General features: G+C 43.5%; 1 pseudogene; it reads left to right on the forward strand.

Annotated features, from left to right (window-relative positions):
- The first annotated feature begins 17,535 nt into the window (after positions 1 to 17,535).
- LOC126095870 (5S ribosomal RNA) lies at positions 17,536 to 17,653 on the forward strand (annotated as a pseudogene).
- The last annotated feature ends 662 nt before the right edge of the window (positions 17,654 to 18,315 follow it).

The raw sequence follows: 18,315 nt of genomic DNA on the forward strand, positions 1-18,315 counted from the left end.
GTTGGATAGTGGGTGAGGTTGACATCGAAACTAGTTAGACAGTAGAGCTACTGACAAGGGATTTCAGATCAATTCCGTATTCCTGGATTTCCGGAAGGCTTTTGACACTGTACCACACAAGCAGCTCGTAGTAAAATTGCGTGCTTATGGAATATCGTCTCAGTTATGTGACTGGGTTTGCGATTTCCTGTCAGAGAGGTCGCAGTTCGTAGTAACTGACGGAAAGTCATCGAGTAAAACAGAAGCGATTTCTGTCGTTCCCCAAGGTAGCGTTATAGGCCCTTTGCTGTTCCTTATCTATATAAACGATTTGGGAGACAATCTGAGCAGCCGTCTCACGTTGTTTTCAGATGTCGTTTATCGACTAATAAAGTCATCAGAAGATCAAAACAAACTGAAAAACGATTTAGAAAAAATATCTGAATGGTGCGAAAATTGTAAGTTGACCTAAGTAACGAAAAGTGTGAGGTCATCCACATGAGTGCTAAAAAGAATTAGTTAAAGTTCGATTACACGATAAATCAATCTAATCTAAAAGCCGTAAATTCAACTAAATACCTGGGTATTACAGTTACGAACAACTTAAATTAGAAAGAACACATAGAAAATGTTGTGGGGAAGGCTAACCAAAGACTGCGTTTTATTGGGCAGGACACTTAGAAAATGTAACAGACCTACTAAGGAGACTGCCTACACTACGCTTGTCCGTCCTCTTTTAGAATACTGCTGCGCGGTGTGGGATCCTTACCAGATAGGACTGACGGAGTACATCGAAAAAGTTCAAAGAAAGGCAGCACGTTTTGTATTATCGCGAAATATGGGAGAGAGTGTGACAGAAATGATACAGGATTTGGGCTGGACATCATTAAAAGAAAGGCGGTTTTGGGTGCGACGGAATCTTCTCGCGAAATTCCAATCACTAGCTTTCTCCTCCGAATGGGAAAATATTTGGTCGACACCGACCTACATAGGGAGGAACGATCACCACGATAAAATAAGGGAAATCAGAGCTCGTACGGAAAGATATAGGTGTTCATTATTTCCGCGCGCTATACGAGATTGGAATAATGGAGAATTGTGAAGGTGGTTCGATGAACCCTCTGCCAGGCACTTAAATGTGATTTGCAGAGTATCCATGTAGATGTAGATGTAAATAGCAACAGCACAAAAGCAAAAGACGTGACGTACATGACGTGCTCCCACAACCAGAACAAAAATGTCACGGATGTGCAGTGTTTGGTTAGCAGAAACACGGCAAATAAGAACACTTTAAATTCCAGGCAAAAGTCACGCCAGCCGCTGTCGGCACTGCGTCTGACTTGGGAAGACGCCACCTCGTCGCCAGTTCTGTAAACGTCGCGTCGCTACTGCTGTGGAGGGCGAGTTGGTGAGTTCGTGAAACGGCTTCTGGTGCAGTACACCGCTGCGACAACTTCACTGTGCCACTATCACACACCGATGCCTAGGGCCAGGTAACTCGACAGGAGTACGAAGGTTCTGCAGAGCTCCAACAAACTGGTAACACAGAAATGAATTAAAAAGTAGGACGAGGAATTCCGCCTTATAGAAGACACCTTTTTAGTGTTTTGTTTCACCCAGAAATGTTTCAGCACTTTTTGTGCTATCTTCAGTGGGTTATTTTTTTACTTTCCAATGTTAATAAGTAACAACAATTTAACAGCTAGGAAAAATAAAAGCAAAAAAGTAACCCACTGAAGGTAGCACAAAATGTGCTGAAACATGTATGGATGAAACAAAACAGAAAAAACGTGTATTGCCCAAGGCAGAATTCCTCGTCCTATATTCGTAGCAAGCACGGACATAACAAGAAGAACTGCAACACCAGAAGAAGATGAGTTAAAAAGGTTTATATACCTTTGTGACTAGTTGGATAATTAAGTCTGCAACACTGCATTTAATGCAACACGAAAGAGGCCTCAACTGCTAAGTGCAAACAGTCATAGGTAAACTTCACAGTATACAGGGTGTTACAAAAAGGTACGGCCAAACTTTCAGGAAACATTCCTCACACACAAATAAAGAAAAGATGTTATATGTACATGTGTCCGGAAACGCTTAATTTCCATGTTAGAGCTCATTTTAGTTTCGTCAGTATGTACTGTACTTCCTCGATTCACCGCCAGTTGGCCCAATTGAAGGAAGGTAATGTTGACTTCGGTGCTTGTGTTGACATTGGACTCATTGCTCTACAGTACTAGCATCAAGCACATCAGTACGTAGCATCAACAGGTTAGTGTTCATCACGAACGTGGTTTTGTAGTCAGTGCAATGTTTACAAATGCGGAGTTGGCAGATGCCCATTTGATGTATGGATTAGCACGGGGCAATAGCCGTGGCGCGGTACGTTTGTATCGAGACATATTTCCAGAACGAAGGTGTCCCGACACGAAGACATTCGAAGCAATCGATCGGCGTCTTAGGGAGCACGGAACATTCCAGCCTATGACTCGCGACTGGGGAAGACCTAGAACGACGAGGACACCTGCAATGGACGAGGCAATTCTTCGTGCAGTTGACGATAACCCTAATGTCAGCGTCAGAGAGGTTGCTGCTGTGCAAGGTGACGTTGACCACGTCACTGTATGTAGAGTGCTACGGGAGAACCAGTTGTTTCCGTACCACGTACAGCTTGTGCAGGCACCATCAGCAGGTGATTGGCCTCCACGGGTACACTTCTGCGAATGGTTTATCCAACAATGTGTCAATCCTCATTTCAGTGCAAATGCTCTCTTTACGGATTCCAACGTGATCAAATTGTAAATTTTCACAATCAACATGTGTGGGCTGACGAGAATCCGCACGGAATTGGGCAATCACGTGATCAACACAGATTTTCTGTGAACGTTTGGGCAGGCATTGTTGGTGATGTCATGATTGGGCTCCATGTTCTTCCACCTACCCTCAATGGAGCACGTTATCATGATTTCATACGGGATACTCTACCTGTGCTGCTAGAACATGTGCCTTTACAAGTACGACACAACATGTGGTTCATGCACGATGGATACATTTCAGTCGAAGTGTTCGTACGCTTCTCAACAACAGATTCGGTGACCGATGAATTGGTAGAGGCGGACCAATACCATGGCCTCCACGCTCTGCTGACCTCAACCCTCTTGACTTTCATTTATGGGGGCATTTGGCATTTGAAAGCTCTTGTCTACGCAAACCCGCTACCAAATGTAGAGTCTCTTCGTGCTCGTATTGTGGACGGCTGTGATACAATACGCCATTCTCCAGGGCTGCATCAGCGCATCAGGGATTTCATGCGACGGAGGGTGGTTGCATGTATCCTCGCTAACGGAGGACATTTTGAACATTTCCTGTAATAAAGTGTTTGACGTCACGCTGGTACTGTATGTTGCTGTGTGTTTCCATTCCATGATTAACGTGATTTGAAGAGAAGTAATAAATTGAGCTCTAACATGGAAAGTAAGCGTTTCCGGACACGTGTCCAAATGACATATTTTCTTTCTTTGTGTGTGATGAATGTTTCCTGAAAGTTTGGCTGTACCTTTATGTAACACCCTGTATAGCAAATGCAATTTACAACAGCTGTCTGTTCACTTCTTTCACTAAACGACGTTCCCTGTCCAACTCATCCCTGGACGATGATCTATAACCAAGTCGACCAGAGCTGCTCTTCTGAGTAGCCTTCTGCCCGTTGTGGTACGGTCACTGGCGGATTGTGCATGGCCGGCAACTGGCCGAGGCAAACTCGATATCTTCACCCTCAGCGCCGGTCGTGGCGCGGGCGTAATTCGCGGAAGCGGCGAATCTCTACGGCACTGGCACCAGCTCGCAAATTTGCGCCTCTGGTGCTTTCTACCCCGGCTGGGTCCTGTTCGGACGACACAGCAACTTAAGGTACGATACGATCCCCTCACTCGTTCTAGATAACGCGGTGGACTTGGTCTTGTCAGCGTTCATGACGGAGTGTTGTCTCTCTACGCTGATATGCACCTCAAGCATGGCCGGAGATGCCGGACCAGTCTCACGGGCTCACTTACGGAGGCTCTGTCGCTGTCTCTCCTTGACCCTCCCGTGGCCACATCGAGATGCCGGTGGCATTTTCATCTTTTGGAGGGTTTTACCTGGATTACTGCTAATCGCGGGACATTCTCCCTGTCTCCGCCGCTCAACAGCGGCCAGTGACATCTATCGCACGGTGAAAGGTGGCTACACTGAGCCACAGCGCCAGAGATCGCGCCAGAGAGTATTGTTCCGCCGCCTCCACTGGCAGTGATTATTGAGACGTAGCGGCAGGCAGTTCTTACCGAGAAGTTGTGGTGGACACTTCTTGTCGTGAAGTCAGAGTGAGATGTGGTAGTGGAAAGTGTTGTTCCATATTTTATGCAGTGGTTTGATGGGAGAGATAGCAGATGTTGTTCTAATGGAGATATTGTAATGGTCAGAGTGCATTTCGTCAATATATATGGAGGTATTTTCTTTTATTCTTTTATTCTTTCAGTGACCTGAATAATGTGTCATTACAGGTTCAGTCAACAAAGCATCTGGCGTGTGTTCTTGTATTAGAGTGTAATTCTGGTTTTCTTGCGCAATTATAGTATTTCTAATTTTCTTTTATCACGTCAGTATAATTGGTATTTAAAAATTCTTGTCTTGTTGAAGAAGAACCGTGCCAGATGTGCGTTGAGTCATACTACCACATACAGAACAGCTACACTTGTGTTTGTTGTTTCGTAGGTTTTATAGTTACTGGGGACTTAATTAATTAATTGTGCTAACAGAAATTTTCTTACATTCTTTGTTGTCATTCTAAGCAGTCAGATTGCGTAATAATACTAGTCAGGGCCAACCGTTTACGAGAGACTGCCTAATCGGACAGACAGCTACTAAAAAATATTTTCATTTTATATAAATTAAGCCCCCATGCAACGGCACTCCGCCGCCGGTGGCCCGACATCGGCGAACTGATACGTTCAAAATACCAATGATCGCTATAAATTTTGTTTGGGTCTTTTATTAACCTTAATGAAACCGGCCAGTCTGATGATGAACATAACGATCGAATGCAGTCATTGAATAAAACAAATTTGCGGCCACAGACTGTTTCCACATATTCTCAGAAATTGAATCGCTGTTACCGGCGTGGCCGAGCGGTTCTAGGTGCTTCAGCTTGGAACCGTGCGTCCGCTCTGGTCGCAGGTTCGATTCCTGCCTCGGGCATGGATGTGTGTGATGTCTTTAGGTTAGTTCGGTTTAAGTAGTTCTAAGTTCTAGGAAACTGATGACCTCAGATGTTAAGTCCCATAGTACTCCGAGCCATTTGAACAATTTTTTGTTACCTTCTAGGTGACGATATCACCCCACACCAAAGTAATTTGTGGCGAGGCGGGGGGTTCCGTCAACGTCATGACGTCAGAGGAAACGGCGTCCGTGTGTGCGCGTGTGTGTATGTGTGTGTAGTCACTAGTTATGAGGGCAGAACAATTAACAAATGATTTTACGCGTGCATGTTTACTGACTTTTAATTAAGTTTTAATTGTTGAATTAAGCAGAAAGGTAAACCATTATTGTGAAATGAACTGCGCATGAATAAACAGCTAACTGTGAAGCAGACATCTGGTTTAATTTCCTGTAATTTCTGAGACGGTTCAACTACAAAAAACGTTTACACGGTACTTGACTGTCTAGTCGTCTGCTCTATGTGTCTGCTGTTTTTGTTGTCAACTGCCAGAAAGTGACCCGACGCCTTAAACTTACTTTTCGTGACTATCAAGTATTTTATGTCCTTTTGTAATGATTACTATATTTAACTGTATTTTAGACGGACACTGTATTTAGTTTTCGTGCAATTTATGTGTAACTATGTCACTTACATGTGGAAATGATGTCACAACAAAAGTTGGAAATCGTGGACAAACTAATAGAAACGTTGCGTTTCTGTTGCCAATGTTAATTTACTAGATTAACTCACTTTTTTCCTTTCGCGCGAAGACACTTTACGGCTCACGTGCAAGTGCATATGCGAGTGAACAAGAACATATTTCTTAAGAGCAGTTCCAGATAGATCTGGATCACTGGTTTATATTCACTTCTTCATACAAGCGTCTTATCGTTTAAATTCCAGTGAATGCTTATAGCGGATCAGGAGACACAATGTTCAAAATGTTCAAATGTGTGTGAAATCTTACGGGACTTATCTGCTAAAGTCATCAGTCCCTAAGCTTACACACTGTTGTTGTTGTTGTGGTCTTCAGTCCTGAGACTGGTTTGATGCAGCTCTCCATGCTACTCTACCCTGTGCAAGCTTTTTCATCTCCCAGTACCTACTGCAACTTACATCCTTCTGAATCTGCTTAGTGTATTCATCTCTTGGTCTCCCCCTACGATTTTTACCCTCCACGCTGCCCTGCAATATTAAATTGGTGATCCCTTGATGCCTCAGAACATGTCCTACCAACCGATCGCTTCTTCTGGTCAAGTTGTGCCACAAACTCCTCTTCTCCCCAATCCTATTCAATACTTCCTCATTAGTTATATGATCTACCCATCTAATCTTCAGCATTCTTCTGTAGTACCACATTTCGAAAGCTTCTATTCTCTTCTTGTCCAAACTATTTACCGTCCATGTTTCACTTCCATACATGGCTACACTCCATACAAATACTTTCAGAAATGACTTCCTGACACTTAAATCTATACTCGATGTTAATAAATTTCTCTTCTTCAGAAACGCTTTCCTTGCCATTGCCAGTCTACATTTTATATCCTCTCTACTTCGACCATCATCAGTTATTTTGCTCCCCAAATAGCAAAACTCCTTTAGTACTTTAAGTGTCTCATTTCCTAATCTAATTCCCTCAGCATCACCCGACTTAATTTGACTACATTCCATTATCCTCGTTTTGCTTTTGTTGATGTTCATCTTATATCGTCCTTTCAAGACACTGTCCATTCCGTTCAGCTGCTCTTCCAAGTCCTTTGCTGTCTCTGACAGAATTACAATGTCATCGGCAAACCTCAAGGTTTTTATTTCTTCTCCATGGATTTTAATATCTACTCCGAATTTTTCTTTTGTTTCCTTTACTGCTTGCTCAATATACAGATTGAATAACATCGGGGAGAGGCTACAACCCTGTCTTACTCCTTTCCCAACCACTGCTTCCCTTTCATGCCCCTCGACTCTTATAACTGCCATCTGGTTACTGTACAAACTGTAAATAGCCTTTCGCTCCCTGTATTTTACCCCTGCCACCTTTAGAATTTGAAACAGAGTATTCCAGTCAACATTGTCAAAAGCTTTCTCCAAGTCTACAAATGCTAGAAACGTAGGTTTGCCTTTCCTTAATCTTTCTTCTAAGATAAGTCGTAAGGTCAGTATTGCCTCACGTGTTCCAGTATTTCTATGGAATCCAAACTGATCTTCCCCGAGGTCGGCTTCTACTAGTTTTTCCATTCGTTTGTAAAGAATTCGTGTTAGTATTTTGCAGCTGTGGCTTACACACTACTTAATCTAAATTATAATAAGGACAAACACACACACGCATGCTCGAGGGAGGATTCGAACCTCCGCCGGGACCAGTCGCACAGTCGACGACTGCAGCGCCTGAGACCGCTCGGCTAATCCCGCGCGGCAACTGATACGCCCTACCGTGCGCTGTAGGGTAGTGTGGCGACCTGTGAACGCTGTAGCGCTAGACTGAGACGTACGTTCGGCCTGGTACGTGACGATGAACGAGAAACAGGTTACTTGATAGATACTCCATAGGATCCATCTTACTGATTCGCCTTTATTTGTGAACTGCAACGTCCAGGATACAGCGAACAGCGACCACAATGTGGGCCGGTGGGAAATATCTGTTATTTTTTAGGCTCTCTTTTTGCGGGTGTCGCCCGCTTATGTCGATTCCTGCAGTCTACTCTACCCGGACAATTTTATCGGCGGACGAAACACAACGCCGTCACGTGGATCAGAGGAAACGTGATTCATTATTTGTTTGGGGATAGTGTTATAGGAGATGAATTTGATACATTCACACGTAGATGACTGAAGAGATGACGGTAGCTACACGACACTTCCAGAAGTTGTGCCATGAAGATGGGGCGGCGGCGTTCGTGAGTTATCGACGCGAGTGTGCGAGTTCCAGAAGTGTTCCCCTGTGCTTGTTTTCTTGTTTTTTTTTTTTTTCTTTTTTTTCGCGCACTTTTACCGAACCCTTCTGCTTTTAAAATTTTGGCGACAGGGACACGTTACGAAAAGGTGGATTTATATTTTGCTAGTAAATAAATGAGTAAAAAATGAGTATTGAAATGGCCTGGGAGTCGGGACAGGTTCCATCAGACTGGACAAAAGCAGTAATCACACCAATCTTTAAACATGGAAACAGAAAAGATTGTAACAACTACAGAGGTATCTCTTTAATCAGCGTTGTGGGTAAAATCTTCTCAGGTATTGTTGAAAGGAAAGTGCGAGTATTAGTTAAGGACCAATTGGATGAAAATCAGTGTGGGTTTAGGCCTCTTAGAGGTTGTCAGGACCAGATCTTTAGCTTACGGCAAATAATGGAGAAGTGTTATGAGTGGAACAGGGAATTGTATCTATGCTTTATAGATCTAGAAAAGGCATATTACCGGGTTCCTAGGAGGAAGTTATTATCTGTTCTACAAGATTATGGAATAGGAGGCAAACTTTTGCAAGCAATTAAAGGTCTTTACATGGATAGTCAGGCAGCAGTTAGAGTTGACGGTAATTTGAGTTCATGGTTCAGAGTAGTTTCAGGGGTAAGACAAGGCTGCAACCTGTCTCCACTGTTGTTCATATTATTTATGGATCATATGTTGAAAACAATAGACTGGCTGGGTGAGATTAAGATATGTGAACACAAAATAAGCAGTCTTGCATATGCGGATGACTTAGTTGTGATGGCAGATTCGATTGAAAGTTTGCAAAGTAATATTTCAAAGCTAGATCAGAAATGTAAGGACTATGGTGTGAAGATTAGCATCTCCAAAACGAAAGTAATGTCAGTGGGAAAGAAATATAAACGGATTGAGTGCCAAATAGGAGGAACAAAGTTAGAACAGGTGGACGGTTTCAGGTACTTAGGATGCATATTCTCACAGGATGGCAACATAGTGAAAGAACTGGAAGCGAGGTGTAGCAAAGCTAATGCAGTGAGCGCTCAGCTACGATCTACTCTCTTCTGCAAGAAGGAAGTCAGTACCAAGACTAAGTTATCTGTGCACCGTTCAATCTTTCGACCAACTTTGTTGTATGGGAGCGAAAGCTGGGTGGATTCAGGTTACCTTATCAACAAGGTTGAGGTTACGGATATGAAAGTAGCTAGGATGATTGCAGGTACTAGTAGATGGGAACAATGGCAGGAGGGTGTCCACAATGAGGAAATCAAAGAAAAACTGGGAATGAACTCTATAGATGTAGCAGTCAGGGCGAACAGGCTTAGATGGTGGGGTCATGTTACACGCATGGGAGAAGCAAGATTACCCAAGAGACTCATGGATTCAGCAGTAGAGGGTAGGAGCAGTCGGGCAGACCGAGGAGAAGGTACGTGGATTCGGTTAAGAATGATTTTGAAGTAATAGGTTTAACATCAGAAGAGGCACCAATGTTAGCACTGAATAGGGGATCATGGAGGAACTGTATAAGGGGGGCTATGCTCCAGACTGAACGCCGAAAGGCATAATCAGTCTTAAATGATGATGATGAAATAAATGAGTCATTTAACCCTTGCACTTCGTCCTGTTCGGCGACAGAGAGATTGATGCGAGACGTCTTATTTTGACCCCTGCCCACTTTGCTCCCGTGAGTATTCTACCAATGTGGAATCGAATCCTGTTCGAAAACGGATTTTTCAGTCCGATTTTTACCTAGACTTCTCCTCTCAATGGTGTGAGGAACAACCAGAAATGACACATCGTTCGGATTCCGCGGTAAACTGTAGGTTCCGTTTCCCTGGTTGAGTAGGCTATCCAAAGTCGCCGGAGTGGCGCCCACTTGAAAGACTTCTACCACCCCACTCAACCACACTAAATAATAATAATTATAACAATTAGTCCAAAGTAGCAGAATATCAAGCAGGATTCAGACCGAACAGATCATGTTCGGAGCAAATTTTCAACCACAAAACCGTACTCAAAATGCGAACTTTCAAACAAAAACCTGTAGTGTGAATATTTGTAGATTTCAAAAAAAGTATGCTTTTCAATAGTCAGGCCCTCACTATTCTAAATTTTAGAAGAGACGTGATTAGATCCCAAAATCACTATAAATCATATAACAAACACTAATTGGCACGATAGCTAAAGTAAATTTTATGGGGGAGTTCTCAGAACCCTTCGACATCCAAACAGGTGTGACACAAGGTGATGGACTCTCTCCTATTCTGTTCAACGTAGTTCTATACAATGTTATGGAAGAATGGGAGAAAGGCCTCAAGAAACGTGGGGTTTGGAAGCCAATCCAACTGGGCGTTGCCAAAACCAACCTCTACACACCACATCATGCATTTGCGGACGACCTGGCAATACTAACACAAGATGAGCAGACTGCAGTCCAAAAGCCGGAAGTACTCAAAGAATGTGCAGAAAAAGTAGGTTTACAAATTTCATTTGAGAAAACTGAATTCTTTTGTTGAAAAACAGAAATTTCAAGCTTGAAAACTAAATATGGTAAAATTAACAGAGTCCCATACTTAAAATACCTTGGAGAACTCATCGAACCAACAGGTATTGAAAAAGTCTCACAGCAACATCGCCTCCAAAAAATTAAAAAAGAATGGGGTTAAACGCAAAACCTCTACAACAACAAAAATCAATGTCAACAGGGGCAAAAATTCGACACTACAATATTATAATAAAACCAGCAATCCTCTACGCAAATGAAACACTAACTCTTAACAGAAAACAACAACTTGAAGACATAAAAAAAGAGAGAAAGATCACCAGGAAAAGTCTAGGAGGAAGACATACCGAATATGGTTATAGGATACAATCAATTAAAGCAACGGAAACGTTTTCAAACATCGAAACTGATATCGGAAAAAGGCGAATGAAATACTTTGGCCATCTCCGCCGACTACCAGAAAATCGATAGATGAAATTCAAACCAGCCGACATTATAGAAAGAAACACCTTGGGAAACGAAGTAGACAAATGGGAAGTTATACCAGAGGAACCGAAAGAAAAACAGTACAGACCAAAGAGGTTGGATGAGCGTAAACAAGTCTTTTCGGAAAGAACCAAAGCCTATCGGAAGAACAAGAAGAACTCAAAGAAAAATTGATCGATTGTTTGGTTAACGTCTTCCATTTTTGAGGAGAATTCGCCATTAATAATAATAATAATAATACTAATAACTAGTCCAATAAAATTTAACGGAAAGTAAACAACTTACGTGCTCCCACTTCAGCACGCAGAAGGATCTCATAGCAAGTATGAACGAAGAGCGACCGTGTTAACTGTGCAGATATTTAGAATCCACTTCTGAAAGAAATTCCCCTAACAGTCACAACGAGAAGTGGTTGAAAGCACGGCAATCATTTTCTACATCGTTGTAGAAACTTCGGGTGAATGGAAGCGTCCGACCCGTGGCGTAATTGCGTTGTGGTGTGTGACGTCACTATGACGAGGTGTTTTTGAGTTAGTTGTGTTGGTAGATGTTTCATTGTTGTATTTGATAGTACCCTCTGGTGGTGGATGTTGACCTGCTGGGTTTAACGCGTGGTATTTGGTTCATTTGAGTTTTTGGTTGCCATTGTGCTAACGTGGTTTTGAGTCTGGGCAATTGGTGCGATAAAGTGAGTTCTGGAAGCGCTTCCTTTTTTTGAGTGAGTTATTAAGGTTTTTTTGTTGTTTATGTGTTTTAAGTTTTCGTTAGATCTGATTAGTTTGATGTTTGTTGTGCCGAATGAAAACTATTTTTTTATTTTGTTTTTTTTCTTTAGGTATGTATATGGCAGACAAGTTTACCAGTGTATCGTCACGTTCTATCATGGGTGACGTTATAAAGGTTCTGCAGGTTTTCCATCTATCTGCTGAATACTTTAGGTGGGCACACTGTGAAGTTGGCGAGAGTTCCGGCGGCTAGGACCAGCAACCAAATGTGTACGTGGCGTTGTCGGCGCGACAATATTTGGCGTTCGGTAAGACGCAGTACCTGATTTGAGAAATCTAGGCTGGCCATAAGAAAGATAATCTTACTTACGTTTTATTTTTGTTATCTGTCTTCATCAAATTTTTGTGAGCGTGAGACTGGTGCGAGTGAGTTGTTTTAGATTGGTTTTCGTTTTTGTCGTGGGGTTTGTTCGGAATGCGTGACGTGTAGGAAGTTTGGTGGGCCGGCGATTGTTGCTGAAATTGACGAATCACAGTTTGATAAGAAGAAGTATGGGAGGGGCAGTACTCGAATTTTTTTGTGGGTGTGAGGAGCTGTTATTTCGGGGGTGGATATGCTGATTGTGTTTTTAGGGTTTTGCAGGAGTTTAGTAAGATGGAACTAATGGGGTTGATTGAGGAATATGTTGAAGACGGTAGTACTGTAATGTTTGATGCCGGTCGCTGTGGCCGAGCGGTTCTAGGCGCTTCAGTCTGGAACCGCGCGACCAATACGGTCGCGGGTTCGAATCCTGCCTCGGGCATGGTTGTGTGTGATGTCCTTAGGTTAGTTAGGTTTAAGTAGTTCTAAGCTCTAGGGGACTGATGACCTTAGAAGTTAAGTCCCATAGTGCTCAGAGCCACCTGAACCATTTTTTTGTAATGTTTGATGCATTTTAGTCTTAAAGGGTTTTGTGGAAGAAGTGTTTTGATTATTTAATAATAAACTAGAGTATACAGTTTAAGGATTACGACACTGGAGCTTGTACTAACATGATGGGTTATGGCGAGGTGGGGGGGGGGGCAGTTAAATGTGTTACAGGTAGAGGAAAGAGGCGCTCTTCTATCCAGAAATCTCATATGGGCGAGTAGTGCTGGTGGAAGAGCGCCCCTGAGAATTTTGGTCTTTTTATCGTGTTTTTGAAGGCTCTGTGGAGGATGAATAGGCCTAGGGTGCCGAGTTGAGGGGGTTGGGCGTGGGTATGCTGGGGGGGGGGATGTTATGGGTACTGGATGTGGGATAGGTTATGGCTTGCGGGGGGGGGGGGGGGCGAGTTTTTAGAGATTATGTTGGAGAGAGCCAGTTTGTCTGCCGTTTTTGTTTCCCTATCGGGTGTAATTGACTTTGGTTTACATTTGTGTCTTTTCCTTCATGGTTGTGTTTATGGGGGTCATATCGGGTGGACTGGGGTTGGTTTATGGGTGGGAAGTTGTGAGTGTTTCAGATTTTTTTTGTTTTGTTTTTGGTGCGCGTGTGTGTGTATGTGTGTATGTGTGTGGGAGGGAGGGGGGTTGTGCATGTGTACATGTGTGTGATGTCCAACCTAAGTGATATTGTTGGAGGCTTTTGTTGGTGAGTAATTTTTGTTTGGATTTAGTGTACGGTAATTGTCATGTCTGTCGTATATTTACGGTATGTCGGTGGTGTTTTAATTGATGTAGTGATTATGGGGGTATTTGGGTTTTTGACTTGGGGTTTTGGGTCTACTTTTCGGAGCTGTAGATGGTGGTTTTTTGGTATCGATAGCTGCAGCTGAGATAAGTCAAAGAGATTGTCCAATTCCTGTTGGTTTTGTGGTTGTAGTGATATGTTGTAAGTTGATGTTTTTTGGATGGTGCGGTGTTTTTTTTATTGTTATATATTTAGCTTGTCCACGCGCCAAAACCGCAATTTGCCGCGGTTGTCCCACTAGTTTCTACTTTTTTTTCGCGTTTCTTGGCATGTGTATGTAGTGGCGCCATTGTCGCCATTTTCTGTACGCTGGAAGTAGGGTTTTCGATGATGACGTTATGGGTCAAAGCATACGAGTGGAATCGGACGGTTCCGTAATGCCGAAACTTCGAACCAGCTCTCACCGACGCCAGTCAGAGCCAGACTTACCCCGCCCGCCAAATATCAAACAGAACGGAACATGACGAGAATCAGCACCAGAATGACAAACACACATTCGAACTGCAACACATTGTGGTTGCACAAACCGCGAACGATTGCCATTGGCTGCTAGCCTAAACCGACCACCAAAGATGCGAAATGCGTCCGTGGAGACGAAAATAGGTTGCCCAAAGAGCTTATTTCGACTAATCGAAACCGACTATAGCATAAATACGCAAAGCGTTGCAAAAGATAAGCTCGCTTTTGAAAACAAGGAAATGTGCTGCAAACAAAAAATGAAATAGCAAATGAAGAGACGACTTTCAAGTACACTGTACGACACACCATAGTGTGGCTTGGAGAGGACAGATATAAACTGTTTCATGAATTTCGAACATCCCGTAATTTATGGATATTAGCGTAGAACACTATTTGCTTTACCGATGGGAAAGTTGGCACTTGAGCCAAGGTCTGTCCGCTAAAGCCCATAAGGAATGAGCAAGTTCTTTGCATATTAGGCGGGGACAGAAAATATGGAAAACACTTTGAGGAAGGGACAGGACGATAGGAGATGTAGTAAGACTTCCGAGAATAACTTCCATGGGGCTGGAGGGAGCTGTGGAGCGTAAAAACTGTATGGGAGGACAGACACTGGAATTGTTGTTGCTGTTGTTGTTGTGGTCTTCAGTCCTGAGACTGGTTTGATGCAGCTCTCCATGCTACCCTATCCTGTGCAAGCTTCTTCATCTCCCAGTACCTACTGCAACCTACATCCTTCTGAATCTGCTTAGTGTATTCATCTCTTGGTCTCCACCTACGATTTTTACCATTCACGCTGCCCTTCAGTGCTAAATTTGTGATCCCTTGATGCTTCAGAACGTGTCCTACTAACCGGTCCCTTCTTTTTGTCAAGTTGTGCCACAAACTTCTCTTCTCCCCAATTCTATACAATACCTCCTCATTAGTTATGTGATCTACCCATCTAATCTTCAGCATTCTTCTGTAGCACCACATTTCGAAAGCTTCTATTCTCTTCTTTTCCATACTATTTATCGTCCATGTTTCACTTTCATACATGGCTACAGTCCATACAAATACTTTCAGAAACGACTTCCTGACACTTAAATCTATACCCGATGTTAACAATTTTCTCTTCTTCAGAAACGCTTTCCTTGCCATTTCCAGTCTACATTTCATATCTTCTCTACTTCGACCATCATCAGTTATTTTGCTTCCCAAGTAGCAAAACTCCTTTACTACTTTAAGTGCCTCATTTCCTAATCTAATTCCCTCAGCATCACCCGACTTAATTCGACTACATTCCATTATCCTTGTTTTGCTTTTGTTGATATTCATCTTATACCCTCCTTTCAACACACTTTCCATTCCGTACAACTGTTCTTCCAAGTCCTTTGCTGTCTCTGACAGAATTACAATGTCATCGGAGAACCTCAAAGTTTTTATTTCTTCTCCGTGGATTTTAATACCTACTCCGAATTTTTCTCTTATTTCCTTAACTGCTTGCTCAACATACAGATTGAATAACATCGGTGAGAGGCTACAACCCTGTCTCACTCCCTTCCCAACCACTGCTTCCCTTTCATGCCCCTCTACTCTTATAACTGCCATCTGGTTTCTGTTCAAATTGTAAATAGCCTTTCGCTCCCTGTATTTTACCCCTGCCACCTTTAGAATTTGAAAAAGACTGGAATACATCCAACAAATAATTGAGGACATAGGTTGCAAGTGCTACTCTGAGATGAGGAGGCTGGCAAAGGAGAGGAATTCGCGGCGGGTCGCATCTGACCAGTAAAGGCACTGATGACTCAATAAGTAAATAAATAAATAAATATAACAGAGGGAAAAAAGTGCGTGCTCCTTGTACCTGCTAGCTGTGCGTTGGAGCTGCACGGGTGGAACGCGTTTGCGCCATTACCTGACGGAAGTTGTAACACCAGTTTCCGCCCGATAAGATAAGATAAGGATTTCCCGCGTCCTACGCGGTGACGGGGGGAACAGGTTTGCCACACTGCGGGCTGCAGGCGGGGGAACACTTTGCCTCGCTTTTCCCTAGGTTTCCCCACTCGCTTGAAGGCTCTCGCAAGTTCCACATCTACATCTTCATCTACATCTACATCGATACTCCGTAAACCTCCTTACAGTGTGTGGCGGACCGGAGGGCACTTTGTGTACCAATATGACCTTCCCCTGCCGGCCGGTGTGGCCAAGCGGTTAAAGGCGCTACAGTCTGGAACCGCGTGACCGCTACGGTCGCAGGTTCGAATCCTGCCTCGGGCATGGATGTGTGTGATGTCCTTAGGTTAGTTAGGTTTAAGTAGTTCTAAGTTCTAGGGGACTGATGACCTTAGAAGTTAAGTCCCATAGTGCTCAGAGCCATTTGAACCATTTTTTGACCTTCCCCTGTTCCTGTTCCAGTCGCTGGGAGAACGATTGCTGACAAAACTCCGCGCGGCCTCGAATCTCTCTAATTTTATCGTCGTGATCTTTTCGCGAGATTTACGTAGGAGGAAGCAGCAATATATTGGTTGACACGTACAGGCGTGTACGCTCTCGGAACTTCAACAGTAGACCACAACGCGATGCAGAACGCCTCTCTTGCAGTGCTTGCCACTGTAGTTGGCAGAGCGTCTCCGTGACGCTTTCGCGCTTACTGAATGAAACTGTGACGAAACGCGCCGCTCTTCTTTGCATGTGCTCCATTCCCTCTTTCAGTCTGTAGGGTATGGATCCCACACTGACGTGTAATATCCGAGTATTGGTCGAACGGGCGTTCTATAGGCTACTTCCTTTGTTGATGGACTACATTTCCTGAGGATTCTTTTGATGAATCTCAGTCTGGCCTGTGCCTTACTCGCGATTAATTTTATGTCGTCTTTCCACTTGAAACGTCCCCTTAGAACATTGTACAAGACTGTGCTTAAACTGACACACAATATTTTTTTTTTTTTAGCGCAACGCAACCTGACTTTCAGAAATCCCTACAAAGAAATGGCCCTGACTAACATTAACATATACGTTTCACAAATCACTTACCTCACCAAAAATCTTCGTTACTCGAACTACTGCAATATAGCGAGCGCCACTACTGCCAGCTAAATAAAAGATTCAAACTATGGAAGTCATTAACTACTGATAGGGATAGTTAGCAAATGAAAGATTTTAATAGAGAACAAACACTGTATTTACCTTAATAATCATAATATATATAGCAGTTCAATTTCAAAACTCCGCCATCTCTCTCCCCACATCCACCACTGCTGGCGGCTCACCTCCAACTGCGCAACGCTACATGCTGTTCACATCCAGCTGCCGCTGCCCAACACTACAATGGCAGACAACAATGCAAACAAGCCACAGACTGCACACAGCACAGCCAGTGATTTTCATATAGAGCGCTACGTAACGTTGCCAATAAGAAAACATAAACAGCCTACTTACATAAAGAAAACATAAACAGCCTACTTACACACTTCAAATCGCTCCGTACGTATACTCAGCAATTGTTTAATGATACAATAAAGGGTCTTTATCTCTTAAGTATTGGCAACAGCCTTGCCGCAGTGGAAACACCGGTTCCCGTTAGATCACCGAAGTTAAGCGCTGTCGGGCGCGACCGCCACTTGGATGGGTGACCGTCCGGGCGGCCACGTGCTGTTGCTGCCATTTTTCGGGGTGCACTTAGCCTCGTGATGCCAATTGAGGAGCTACTCGACCGAATAGTAGCGGCTCCGGTCAAAGAAAACTATCGTAACGACCGGGAGAGCGGTGTGCTGACCACACGCACCTCCTATCCGCATCCTCAGCTGAGGTTGACACGGCGGTCGGATGGTCCCGATGGGCCACTTGTGGCCTGAAGAAGGGGTGCTTTTTCTCTAAGTATTCCCAGTACGTTACATTTGTGAGTGTCAATTGGTGCTCCCTGCACAATCTGCAGATCTTCCTGCATTTCGTCAGACGTTTCTTGCGTCGCGAATTCTCTGTTTACAGTGGCATCATCCGCAGAAAGCCACTGGAACTTCAGACATTATTTGATATGTTATTTACATATCGTGGATTTTTTTTATGAGTCGTTAGTCGTCTGACTGGTTTGATGCGGCCCGCCACGAATTCTTCTCCTGCGCCAACCTCTTCATTTCGGAGTATACTTGCAACTTACGTCCCCAATAACTTGATCGATACATCCCTATCTCAGTCTACAGTGTTTGCCCTCTGCAGCTCACTCTAGTACCATGGAAGTCATTCCCTGATGTCTTAATACAGTTTTCCGTAATCCCTTCACGAAAGAAGACGAAGTAAATATTCCAGAATTCGAAACCAGAACA

Source organism: Schistocerca cancellata, chromosome 8 (assembly GCF_023864275.1).
Source record: "Schistocerca cancellata isolate TAMUIC-IGC-003103 chromosome 8, iqSchCanc2.1, whole genome shotgun sequence".
In the NCBI taxonomy this organism is placed as follows: Eukaryota; Metazoa; Arthropoda; class Insecta; order Orthoptera; family Acrididae; genus Schistocerca; species Schistocerca cancellata.